This window comes from Microtus oregoni, unplaced genomic scaffold (genome assembly GCF_018167655.1).
Source record: "Microtus oregoni isolate MIOR12 unplaced genomic scaffold, Mior012 000005F_ref0000423, whole genome shotgun sequence".
Taxonomy (NCBI): Eukaryota; Metazoa; Chordata; class Mammalia; order Rodentia; family Cricetidae; genus Microtus; species Microtus oregoni.
In genome coordinates, this window is record NW_024543064.1 from 17884381 (window position 1) to 17898278 (window position 13898).

The following is a 13898-nucleotide window of genomic DNA, read 5'->3' on the forward strand; positions in this document are numbered from 1 at the left end:
GCCGGCTAGTGAGGAAAGAAACAATAAAAAGATCACATGACTGGGGAAATGCATGCGCTTATTAAACTCACAAGAATACTCATACGAGAAGCCAGATAGGTTGAAAGGGTGAAGCAAATGCTGGGTTGGGAAGGTAGTTCAGTGGTGAAGTCTTTGCCATGAGACTCTGGGTTCAATCTCCAGTACTATAAAACAAACTGACAGATCCACATAAAACAAATGAAAAAAAGGAAAAGTCAGTGCCTTAGCTCATATTTGTTTTGCTTTAGTATCTCAAAGTGGTTCTTAGGATATAAGTTAGCTCTCTCTCGGTGAGACAGTTCCTCAGTGTGTAGTCCACACCAACCTTGAACCCACAGTCTTCCTGCTTCATCCTCTAAGTGCTAAGATGTATTTGAGATATGAGATCCCCAAGTTAGAGTCAGAGGTGACTGTCGCTCAAGAATCGCCTGTGCTTTCTGTGTTGGCGCTAGAATGTTGGTCCATTGAGCTGGTGCAGGCGATCAGAATTCATACTTCAGTTATATTTCATAGAGAGTTAAGTTTGGTGCTTTGCTGTTCATCAGAGTGGGTACTGGGGAGTTGGGGAGATGGCTCAGTGGGAAAGTGCCTGCCGTGATCCGACTTGAGTTTGGATCCCAAGGACCCGCCAAGACAGACTCAGTAGCGTATGCCTGTTATCTCAGTGTTCCTGGGAGACAGACATACATGAGAATCCCTGAATTCTCATGACACGAGAAGTGATAACAAGAGACCCACAACCAGGCTTGTCTTCTGGTCCCTGCACACATGATGTGGAACATAGACCCACCCACCCACTTTTTATTTTTAAAAATTGGATGCCGGAGCTATGCAGCCATCTTAAATCCTGGCTCCTTGCCTCCCTTGGTGTTTCCACTAAGGTAGCAGAACCTGACTCTTGGGCTTTGGTAAGATTAAAATCATTAATAAGGAAAATGCCTGGAGTATGATCCACAGCGGGCCACTCGCTTCCTCCTCCTCTGCTGCCTCTGTGGTGCAGTTAGGACCGCACTGGCCCGTGATTAGTTATGTGTGCAGTATGTGTACTTTCAGCCTCTGGGATGTCACTAAGATCTGCTTGCCTGGCTTTGTGAGTAGGTGGAGGACTCCTTTCTAAATCAGAAGTGAAGAGCTAGTATGTAAAAGCCCCAGGATCAGAGTGGGACTCTTCTGAGTAAACAGGAGCTCACAGCCGTGCGGGTATTCACTAGGTGACTGACAGCGAGCTCCCTTAGTCCTTCTGCCTCAGCTCTAGGACTCTAGCTAAAGCGTTAGGAAGAGTGTTTTTCTCTTCCTCCTCTTCCAAAGTGAAATTTCAAGAGGTCAGGGTCAGTCTGTGACACTGGATATAGTGGTTCTCTAGAGGGCCTTTGAATTAATGACTTGGTTTCCTGTACTTCCAAATTCCGTGCTTTTTTATTTTTATTGTATGCAATTAAGTTGGTCATATAGTAATTAGTATTAAATAATGCTTGCTTTTTTTTTTTTGGTTGTTTTTTGTTTTTCAAAACAGGGTTTCTCTGTAGCTTTGGATTCTGTCCTGGAACTAGCTCTTGAGTCCAGGCTGGCCTCGAACTCACAGAGATCCACCTGCCTCTACGTTCAGAGTGCTGGGGTTAAAGGTGTGCACTACAACTGCCGGACTAAATAATTCTTTCTTAAGAGGAAATGTAGATGCGTTAAGATATTTTAAAATCTTCTCCATCCCAAGAGACTTTGAGCTCATTTAATTTTTAAAAGGAGAAATAGAGGTAGTGTAAATTTACATGAATTTATATTTCCTTTTCGAGAGAGTCAACTGCATGCGGCCCAGGCTGTCACTGAAATTGAAATCCTCCTGCCTCTGCTTTCTGAGTGCTGGGTTACATGCTGTGCTACCACATCCTGATTTACAGGCTTTATGCTTAGATTTTTCATCTCTAGCTCGCCTGGAACTCAGGCATCCTGTCCGCCTTCTGCCTCCTGAGTGCGGGGAGTAAAGGCGTGTGCTGTCGTGGCTGGCTAGTGGTTTGTAAGGGGTAAGGGCCGAATTGCAGGCTCTAGTCTGTTCATTCCCAGTTTCCTCCTTATACCACGCTGGGTGGTAATAAAGCTGAAGACACGAGTGTGCGACTGTAATTAGTAGGTGACTCAAGGATCATAAAGTGACTTTATCTTTTATCTTATTATAATGTTATAAACTTTTGAAAGTACTCAATTTACTCCCACACAGGGCACAGCAAACTGATAAAAGCCAAGATATTAAAGCCGGGATAATAGACAGCACTGAGTGCTGATTGTGTGCCGGGCACGGTATGCCAGCTTTTTAGATGTGCTAGCCAAGTCAGTTCGCACATAGACTCGGGAGTAGGCATGTCAATTCTGTGTCGTATGTGCGCTTCAGAAAGGGCCAGTAAACAGCAGGGCTGGGATCCCACCTCGGCCTTTGAGAGTTCTGTCTGAATCTGTCTTTGTAGTGCTAACTAACTCTTGACCCCCGGGCCTCACCGTGACACGCCGGCGCTCCCCCACTAGTGACAGCCTAGCACCCTTGAGAAAGTTTAGAAGGAAATGGCAGGGCTTCCATGGCTCCACTTGTGTCTGGCCCTGGTCAGTCAGTTCCTTTAGAAGCGCTGTAGAGGAGCCTCTCTTGAACACTGTGGGTTTGGATTTCAGCATTGTTTTCCAGCTTCAAAATGTCACTCCGGGCCAAGTTTAATAAGCTACATCCTAATTTGTTAATGTTTTTCTCAAGTCATTTCTCTTTCCTTTCTTTTCTTTTTCAAAACTCCCCCCTCAGAGGAGCCCACCCTTTGCATTGTCGACAGAAGAAAAGCAAGGAAGTTTCTTTTTGTGGAGAGAGGAAACGGCTCTGGTCAGGACTTCATCCATATTAGGTATAAACTAAATATAGCTGTGTGATCCAGGGGTGAGGTCACACTTACACAGTTTCCTAAGCGGGGCTAATGAGGCCAGTGCTTTTCAGTCTGCCTCCCTGGCTTTTTGGCTCCCTGAGAAGGCTACTACAGGGATTAGTCCTGCGGTCTCTGTACACCTCTGCTCCTTCAAGTACACCATTTCTAAGGGATCTTAGAGTAAACTTGACCTTGTCATTGTCTCATCACCCCCTACCCCCCCTTTCAAGCTGGCTTTATAAATTCTTTTTTTTTTATTTTTCGAGACAGGGTTTCTCCGTAGCTTTTTGGTTCCTGTCCTGGAACTAGCTCTTGTAGACTAGGCTGTCCTCGAACTCACAGAGATCCGCTTGCCTCTGCCTCCCGAGTGCTGGGATTAAAGGCGTGCACCACCACCGCCCGGCTTGGCTTTATAAATTCTAAGCCTTTCTCAAAGATATTTTTGCTTGGGCTGGACTCATGTAAGAAACACGTTCTATGTAATTTTTTGTTGTTGAATATTTTCATTGGTTAGATCCCAATGTGGTTAAGTGGCAGTAAGATTTGTTCTGATTGGCTGCTTATTGGGATAAATCTGGTTTTGGCCAGAGCACATACTGTTCTCAGATAAGGGCTCTTGAAGCTCCCCAAGACTTTTTTTTTTTTTTTTTACTCAAAGTAAATGTGTTGAACGCTTGAGGCCCTTCCTGGAGCCCTCAAGTGTGCCTAGCACCCATGCCCACGAGAATGCGCCTGCTTCTATGGGAAGCTTGTATTTGCTTATGGGTTGTCTTCAGTTCTTTGAAACAGGGGCTCTCTATGTAACAGCCCTGACAGTCCTGGAACTCGCTTTGTAGACCAGGCTGGCCTTGAACTCCCAGAGATCCTTCTGCCTCTGTCTTCTGAGTGCTGGAATTCTTTAAAAAAAAAAAAAACAACAACTTTGAGATGGGATCTTATTTTAGCCCAGGCTGGTTATAACTCACTGTAGAGTTCAGGCTAGCCCCAAACAGTCTTGTCTCAGCCTTCCGAATGCTAGGATTTATAGCTGTGAGAAGCCACCACAGCCATAAAGAGTACAACTTTAAAGAGTTTTTAAAATTTATTTATTTAGACAGAGTTTGACTCTAGCTCTGGCTGAGCTGAAATTTGCAGAGATCTCCGGCCTTGGCCACCCAGATGCTGGAGTCACAAGCATGTGCCAAGATGCCTGGCTGCTCATGGCATTTTATGAGGAATAGCTTGGAGCAGAACCAACACTTAACAGATTTTAAGGGTGTTAGGGAGTCAGTTTACGAAACCAAGCATCTGTTGAGGTCGCTCTGTACCCATCCTTGGCCTCCATGCTGCCTTAGCAGAACTAGTCCCTTCTCTCTGGTCCAGCTAGTACCCATTCTGCCATTCACCTGAATCATTTCTCAGCTTCTTTGTTCCTGGCTGATGTGAATTCCAGGAGTTCAGGATAGAGGGTGTATTGGTTAATCTTCACTCGGTCTTAGCCAGGAGGTCATGAAGTTGTGTGGCGGTCAGTCTTCATTGTCAGCTGGCTGGATTCACCCCAGGGAGTTTTCAAGGGCATTTCTAGAGGGGTGTAACTGAGGACTGAAGAGCTGCCCCAGATGTGGGTGCCCCCCTCGTGCTGGGATAAAAAGGGGGAAGGAAAAAACGAGCTGTGTACCAGCATCCATTTATGTGCTTCCTGGCGGAGGGTGCAGAGTGGCCGGATGCGCTTCCTGCAGTGCCTTCCCTTCCCTGATAGACTGGCCTCTCTCTCACTGGGACCAGACGAGCTCTTCCTGAAGCTGTTCTCCTCAGCTATGTTCCCATAATAATGAGAAAAGTGAGCCTTTCCGGTCTCATATATCACAGCTGGGTAAATGGAAATATAGGAGACAATCTATTAACTCAGTAAATATTTGTTAGAATCCTGGGGCACACTTTTATTATGCATATTACAGGTATAAAAGCATGAAAGAATATTATGTCTGGTGTGGTGTTCCATATTGCATCATGGTGGTCACCACAGATAAAAGTCTATTTGGTCTTTAAGCTTACAGCATGCAATTTGGGTTTGGCCAGGAGCTTATTCTATAGCCACTGGTCTCTACTTAATAACAGGTTAGTGAGAAGTGTTAAAGTCTTAAAGGCATGGAACTGGCAAGCCAGGCTTAACTCCTGCATGCATGGTGACAGGTCTCTGCTATTGTCTGTAAAGTGGTTGCTGTTTAGTCTAGTCCAGGTTTTTTATATGCCAAGGCTGTAGTCTTGGGCTTGAGTGGAGACCCAGACAGAAAGTTAAAGCCTGGCCGGCGTGTACGTGCATGTGCACATGCGTGTGTGTGTGCATGCATGTGTGTAATTGTGTGTGTACGTACGTAGAGGGGTCATGAGGGTGTTGTCTTTTTGGACAGGGTTTCACTACACTCGCTTCTGTAGAATTGTCCTTTCACCTCCCTGGGTGTGCCACTGAACACACGTACCATATCCTCCCTCCCTCCCTCCCCCCATCCTCTCTCTCTTTCACACGTGCACACACACACATACCCTCTCTTTCTCTCAATAAAATAAAATGAAGTCTTACAGGCTGGGCCCGCACCTGTGATGCCAGCACCCCAGAGGCTGAATTAGGGGTATCCTAAAGCTGGGTTGATATATGGTGACTCTCAGATATGTCACAGTGAAAACTCTACTCCCAAGAACAGTGTGTGGTGGTGAAAGCCGGTGACAGCCCTGGCCTCTGCAGGCAGCTGCATCACACCCCCACACGGCACAAACACAGGAATAAAAAGAAGAGCAGGGTCTGGAGTGAACCGCCATGTTCGGCTCGCCTGGTTGTCTGCTGGTCTGTCCGGCTCATATCTTCAGTCTGTGGTTATGATGACATGACATGACATGACAAAAGTTTCCTAGGGGCTCTTCTGTGTAGACTGCCACCCTCCAGCACAATGGGCACTGCCCACGGCTGACACTTGTACCTGAACCATGTTCAATGAGAATTGACATGTACCTTACTCATAAAATATGCACCCGACTTTGAAGACTTGAAGAATGTAATGCTTTATATTCTTTGTTTCTTTTGTTTTTTCTTTTCTTTTTTTTTTTTTTTTTTTTTTGGTTTTTCGAGACAGGGTTTCTCTGTGGTTTTGGAGCCTGTCCTGGAACTAGCTCTTGTAGACCAGGCTGGTCTCGAACTCACAGAGATCCGCCTGCCTCTGCCTCCCGAGTGCTGGGATTAAAGGCGTGCGCCACCACCGCCCGGCTTCTTTTGTTTTTTCAAGACAGGTTTTCTCTGTATAGTCCTGGCTGTCCTGGACCTCTCTTTATAGACCAGGCTGACTTCACCCTCACAGAGATCGCTCCTGCCTCTGTCTCCCGAGTGCTGGGATTAAAGGAGTGCGCCACAATCTGGGCTAATGCTTTATGTTGAGATGATATTTTAGATGTGTTGAGTTAAATAAAGGTAGTGTGAGGCTAGGTTGGCCTACACAGTGAGTTCCAGGGAGATATAGTTATAACGCTGCTTCAAGGACAAAAAAGGAGCTGGGTGGTGGTGGCTCAGCCCTTTAATCCCAGCACTTGGGAGGCAGAAGCAGTCAGATCCTGTGAGTTCGAGGCCAGCCTGCTCTATGAGGGCTAGGTCCAGTACAGGTTCCAAAGCTATAGAGAAACCCTGTCTTGAAAAACAAAACAAAACAACAAAAGGAAAATTATTTATGTTAATTTTGTTTGTTTTTTGAGGGGGTCTGACTGACACCTGGAGCTCACCACTCCCTGTAATTTTTGTTTATTTAGGTTTTTTTTTTTTTCCTTTTCTTTTTTGAGACAGGGTAGCTTTGGAACCTGTCCTGGAACTTGCTCTGTAGACCACAGCAGACTTGAAGTCACAGAGATCCACCTGCCTCTCCCTCCCGAGTGCTGGGATTAAAAGTGTGCACCACCACCACCACTCAGCTTGTTTATTTAAAGTTTTTTATTTATGTGGATGTGTCTGTGTAGATGTGTACCCTGTGTGTGCAGGGTTTGGAGGCATTTATGAGCGGCCTGACATTAGTGTAAACTCAGATCTGTTGGAAGAGCAGCAAGAGCCAGTTCTTCAGCCATTGATTTAGTTTTTGTAACTGGGTCTCACTATGAATCTTATGCAGGCCTCAAACATGCCATCCTTCTGCCTCAGCCTCCTGAATGCTGGGAGTTAGAGGGATGTGCTGACCCTTGCTATTCCTAACAGTTTTTTCCTTTTCCTCTTTCTTTTTCCTGGGGACATGGTCTAACCCTTAGCCCAGGCTGTCTGGAACTAGCAGCAGTTCTCGGCGTCAGCCTCTGAATGCAGGTATCACAACTGTTTCCTTTTCCTCTCTCCTGAGACCTGGTCTCTTGCTGACCTTGCATTCCTGATACTCCTGCTGCCTCCCTCTCCAGGGCTGGACCTCCAGGTGTGTGCCCCCCTGCCCACCTTAAAAATAGGTCTCATTGAAGCATTTGGGGGAAAGAGATGGGATGACTTTCAGTTGAGGTTTCAAACTGATGTAATTTCTGCTGAAGAAGCAGCAGCCACTCTTCTCCTGGACAGTGAGTACGCTAGGCAGAGCCATAGTTCTCATTGGTCCCGCTCTGCTCAGGTGTCATTTTTAAAAAGGGTTCTGGCAGAGACAATCAGGTTTGATTTTAGTACAGATTAGAGCTTTCTTTTCCTGTTCAGCATGTGCTTCAAGTGGGAACCCGGTGTCCTGGGGCGCTCTCAGCTGGGGCTAATTCCCTCCAGTGATGCACTCAGTATTTTAAAATTCAAGTTCTGTTATAGTTAAACATTTTAATATTTGTGCAGCATTTATAAACATTTGGTGCATTTTTTTTTCTTTTTGTTTCCTTTCAAGACAGGGTTTCTCTGTATAGCATCTCTGACCATCCTGGAACTCACTCTTATAGACCAGGCTGGCCTCGAACTCACAGAGATCTGCCGGCCTCTGCCTCCGAAGTGTTGGGATTAAAGACATATCTCACCCTGACCAGGTTGCATTTTCTTAAATATGAAAAAGAAAAGAAAAACCTCATTCCTACCTCCCTCTCTCCCCAAGTGTGTGCTGAGGTTGGCAGTTGTTTGGTTTGCAGATTCTCCAGGGGAATCCCCTATTTCCACAGGGGAATAGACCCCTCTGTGTCTGGAAGGCCTGGACACTGCACTGCTGCAGGCTCTAGCTCTCTGCCCCCTGCCCCCCACTCTACCAGGTGTTTAACCCAAGCTTCTGAAGGCCCTTGAGCACAGGCTTGTACTCTCCTGGTTTAGTTTGACCACACTTTCTTTCTATCGCCTTTGCCTCTAAGCATTCCTGCCATCTTGGCTCTTGTCTGTCTGTCAGCAGTTCCAGGCCTGCAGCTCCATTTTCTTTCTTTCTCTCTCTCTCTCTCTCTCTCTCTCTCTCTCTCTCTCTCTCTCTTCTTAGCTTCTTATTGCCTTAAATGGAAATTGATCTTTGGCCTCGGGGTCCCTATCAATTCCTTTCATTCCTTTCTTTAGTGCTGACCTAATATCCTGTGCTGGGATCTCACCTGCTCTTCTTCCTCCTGCCACGCCCATCAATTCAGAACTGCCCTTCCTTCTTTGCAATGTAATCTTACCGATCACCTTCTAATGTCCGCTGTATTCTTAGGAATTTCCATCTATCACTCATTGGATAGCTGTAATAATTTGAAGTGCATGTTCTTCCCCATTTTATGGAGAAAAAACCTTGAGAACCAGAGAGATAAATAAGTCTCCAGTATCATATAAGTACTTAAGTAGAAGCACCAGTGTGCTTCAAACTAGGTGTTCTGTGCTTGTTAGAGTCACCGACGTCAATGCTCTTCATAGGCATAGGCTGGGCCTTTAATCCCAGAATTTGGGAGGCAGAGGTAGGCGGATACTGAGACCAGTCTCATCTACAGAGCGAGTTCTAGGACAGTCAGGGCTGCACAGAGAAATGTTTCTTGAGAGAGAGAGAGCGTGCACTTGGTAAATATTTTCAAACAAACCAATAAATTATTTCTTCTTTGAGCATAAAAATCTACCTTTAGATATGTTGAGTTATATAAAGGCAGGTGTGAGGCCATATTGGCTACACAGTGAGTTCCAGGGTTATATAGTTATGACCCTGCTTCAAGAAAAAAAAAAGGAGCTGGGTGGTGATGGTGCAGGCCTTTAATCCCAGCACTTGGGAGGCAGAGGCAGGCGGATGGATCCCTGTGAGTTCGAGGCCAGCCTGGTCTACAAGAGCTAGTTCCAGGACAGGCTTGATAGCTACAGCGAAACCCTGTCTCAAAAAACTAAAAATAAATAAATACATAGATAAAAATCTACCTTTTAATGTGGTTTCGGATGTCTTTTGTGGCCTGGCCTTGTGCTCACGGAAACTGCGTTTTCCTTAGTCTAGGTGATGCCTGTGAGCAGCTCATCTGAAGCAGGGCCCTTGTCTTTTCTCTGCATGCTGGGCTACCCTTAGGCATTTAGTGGTGTTGGAATATTTATCTCTAGTACCTGTTTCCTCACGAGATCAGGTCTGTTCTTTCCCTGTTTGCCTGCTGCAGTGTTTGGGAGGCGAGGACGTGTGCAGCGCTGAGAAACCAGGCACAGGCTGTTCTGTATGAGGTCCTGCTCGCAGACCTCCAGACCTCGGAGGGCCAGTGTTACTCAGCTCACTCCCTGCATAGTCTAGATAGCAGCCTGGGGAGCACCCAGGGATGCTGCTGCTTCCTTCATACTGTGCTGCCCCATTGGTGGTAGTGGGGACGGAATCCCCTGAGCTGACCCCAGCCTCCAGCTAGTCTAAACTAGACGCAAACGACAGTGTTGATTTAGCTGCTTCTGATCAACAACATCCGAGCGAGTTCAGTGTGGCTTCAGCAGTCAAGGAGATAGATGGATGAAAATGCAGTAGAATGTGGCTCCATGGCAGCAGGCACATCACATGCCAGCTGCTCCTTCCTGACTCGCCGCTCAGTCTTCTGGTGTTGACTTCAACAGCAGGATGCTATCAGTTCTACAACAGTCACATCCAAGGAGTCCCTCCTAGAATCTTTGGGGCGTGTGTGTGTGTGTGTGTGTGTGTGTGTGTGTGTCTGTCTGTCTGCCTGCGTGCGTGTCTGTGTATGTATGAAAGATTCTGGAAATTGAACTCCAGGCCTTTTGTATGTGAGGAAAGCGTTTTGCCACTGGGCTCTGTCCCAGCTCTTATTCATGTGATCCTCCTGATTCTATTTTCCAAGTACCGGAGTGCTGTGCTGAGGGTCTTGTGCATGCTAGGCAAGCCGTATACAAATTGAAGTACGCCCCAGGCTCCTGAATTTAAATTTTTTGATAAAAATATGTCAGGAAAAAGTAACACTTTTTCTATGGCACTGGCCTAAAGCACATTCAAGTCATAAGCTTTAACTGTTAGCCAGTCCTGAAGGCTACTAAGTGGTGCAGTATTTATGGCAGGTGAAGTCTCATGGGAAGTCAGAAAAACAGTGAGGTGGATACAGTCAAGCACGGGCCATAGGCACGCAGACGGAGAGAGTGACAGCGCACACTGACTCGGGGTCACAGGGGAGTCCTCACTGCTAAGGAAAGGGTTTAGGCTTGCTCTAGCCCATCGGTCTGTAAGGGTGGAGAGCCTCGATCATGGCTCTAGAGCTACGAAATCAGGTGCCACACTTTTACAAGATCTCACGATCTGCTGCAACACAGCTTGAGATGATTGGTTTGGGCTGGAGTAACCTAGTAGTTTCTTAGAGGTGGGATTTGGGGCTTGACCTGAAGGGCCAGGATAGCAGAGTTCATTGCAGACAGAGGACACCATGATTTTGGTTGCATCACACAGTCCGGGATGGAAGGAATGAGGTGTAGTGGGATCACAGCAGGGACCACATCTAAGGGAGGAGGCCAGACCCTCCAGCTTTAGAGATGCGCGCGCATACATACACACCTTTTCTTTTAAAAATAGAACTATCAGCCACAGTTGGTAGCTGAGTCAGAATTTGGTCATTTACCAAGGAAAGACAACATTTTGAGAGTCTAGACAGTGAAGCGTCTTCCCCAACTGTACAGGTGTAACCAGGGGTAGCTGTGACCACAGGCAACTGTAACTGTGGGCAGCTGTGACCATGGGCAGCCGTGGTGAAGAGGATGCTTTAGACTTGCACTTAGCAGGCATTTAGCTAACACAGTCCCCACATGATTCGGGAATGGTCAAACATTTGTACATTTGTATGTGTGTTTGTGTGCACATGTGTACATGTAAAGACCAGAGGTTAGCCTTGGCTGCTGTTGGCAGACTGCCTATCATTTTATTTAGCATTTTTATATGATGTATAGATGTTTTGTCTGCATATATGTCTGTGCATCTTTCATGTACCTGGTACCTGCTGAGGCCAGAAGAGGGTGTCAGGTCCCTGGAACCAGAATTACAGATAGATGTAGAATTGAACCTGGGTTCTCTGGAAGAGCAGCAAGTGCACTTAATCACTGGGTCATCTCTCTATCCTAGCCCATATGCTTCTGGAAAACAAGTAGGCAACCCCGCTTCCACCCACTTTGAATCTATTAATTTTTTTTTGTTTGTTTGTTTTTTTGTTTTTCGAGACAGGGTTTCTCTGTGGTTTTGGAGCCTGTCCTGGAACTAGCTCTTGTAGACCAGGCTGGTCTCGAACTCACAGAGATCCGCCTACCTCTGCCTCCCGAGTGCTGGGATTAAAGGCGTGCGCCACCACCGCCCGGCTGAATCTATTAATTTTTATACCTGTGTATATTTGTATGCACATGTGCATGCAGTTAACGGAAAAGGCCAGAAATTGTTGAATCTTCTGAGACTGGAGTTTATAGTGGGTGCTGCGAACTGAACTCAGTTCCTCTGCCAGAGCAGGAAGTACTCCTAACAGCTAAGCTGTCTCTCAAGACCCTACCCCTGTTTGGTTATTTATTTATTTATTTATTTATTTATTCATTCATTCATTCATTCATTCATTCATTTATTAGACTAAGCCATCACCTCCAGCCCTCCCTTTTTTGGGTGTGTATGTGTGTGTCATGTAGCACAGGATGGCTCTTCTTTAACCGCCTTTATAAAGCTGAAGATGACTTTCAACTTCTGATCCCCTTGCTGCTCTCTCCTGACGGTTAGGATTAGAGGCCAGACAGACATGTGCTATTTATGCCCAGTTTTTGAAATTTAATTTTAAATGGTTGCGCACTAGGGTGTGCTTGTCTCATCACCAAGAAAAAAGAGGTTAAAAAAAAAATATACTCACTGAGATCCTTCTGTTTATCTTCCAAATCCCGAGACTAAAGACTAGCACCATCATGCCTGGCCGGTTCTCGAATTCAGTGTCAGGGTGGTTTTTTGAGACTATAAACTGGCTCGGATTAATTAAATTTGGGAATGCTCTAGTTTAAGGTGAGATAGGAGCCGGGTGGTGGTGGCTCACACCTTTAATCCCAGCACTTGGGAGGCAGAGGCAGGTGGATCTCTGTGAGTTCGAGGCCAGCCTGGTCTACAAGAGCTAGTTCCAGGACAGGTTCCAAAACCACAGAGAAACCCTGTCTCAGAAAAAGAAAAAAAATGAGCTAGGGTAGCTTTCTTTTTGTTTGATTTTTGAGAAAGGGTTTCACTAAGTAGCCCTGGCTGGCTTGGAATTTGCCATCTAAACCACACTTGAACTCACAGAGACCATCCCTCCTGCCTTGGCCTCCCCTACTGCCAGGATTAAAGGCATGTGCCATCATTTTGGGCCAGGAAGCATTCTTTTATCAGGGGGTGGGGGAAGCGTACAGTTATTTACCCACTGGTTATCAGTGACTGGCCTCCAAAGGGCAGAGTCCAAAGGAGAGTTTAACCATGGGGCAGTTCTTTCCAGGTGTTCATTTTTCTCCCCCTCAATCATTTTTCTTTGTCAGTGTTTATGAAAATACAACGTACCCACCAAATGCCTCAGACTTTGAATTACCAGAAGTGTTTTGTAAAAGCTGCAGTTCAGAACTCACTACAGGCGTCCTAAAGCACATCTGGAGGCGGGCTCTCATAATTTGCCTTTAAATCTATTTCATTTGTTGCACATGAATTCTACATGCTGAAAGTAAGAAAGGGCAGGCATAGCCTCGTGCTATTTCTAACCCTTTGTATGTGGTAACTGTCAATTCCTTTAACATCCACTGAGCTCTGAATAGCTCTTTTTTGTAGGGGAGGCAAACAGCCTAGCCAGGACAGGTCTCTTGACTAGAGGGAGTGGGTGGGGTCTGAGAATCTGTGTCTCGGTGAGTGTTCCTAGCTGCCACCCTCTGCTGAGTGAGCGAATCCAAGTATTAACTGGATTAATTCTAAGAGCTTGCTTTGCAAGAGCAGAGTTCATCTTCAGGGGTAATGTTCCATGCACTGGCCTGGAGTTGCATCTAGCCCTGCTTGGTTGTGTATGATTCAGAAGGGATCAATCAACTCCTGCCTGGTGGCATGGGTGTCAGGAGCTGGCAGTGCCGATGCTGAACTAGGAAATGGGAACCTGAAGTCTGCAGTCGCTGATGCTGTTCTTTTGACACAGGGTCTCTTTTAGGTAGCTCTGACTGTGTGCCCCGGACCAAATCTGCAGTCTTGTCCTTGACTGTTTTGTTTGCAAATATAAAGCTTGAAAACACAGTGATTGACTTTATTTATCATATTATAGTACTATGATGAGGTGCAGACTGGCAATGGCTTGAAATTTTTGACATCCTCAATAAAGATTATTTTTGCTTTCATTCCAATTACTGTACTCAGTTTATCATATGGAATTGTTATTAATATTGTATGTCTGTGGGCATGGTGTATGTGTGTGATGTCAGAAGACTACTTTGTGGAGTAGAGTTTTCTCTGTCTATCTTTACATGGGCCCTGGATCACCAAGTCATCAAGCTAGTGCTGCAAGCCTTCTCATTGACTGTGTGTGTGTGTGTGTGTGTGTCTTAAAACGCAGTTCCATAAGCACCTTCATGCACGTTGTGTACAAACACAAGCTAGCTAG

General features: G+C 46.0%; 1 protein-coding gene across 1 annotated transcript in view; it reads left to right on the forward strand.

Annotated features, from left to right (window-relative positions):
* Positions 1 to 13898, forward strand: part of Clic4 (chloride intracellular channel 4) — a 57379-nt gene that overhangs the window by 14038 nt on the left and 29443 nt on the right. The window lies entirely within an intron of this gene.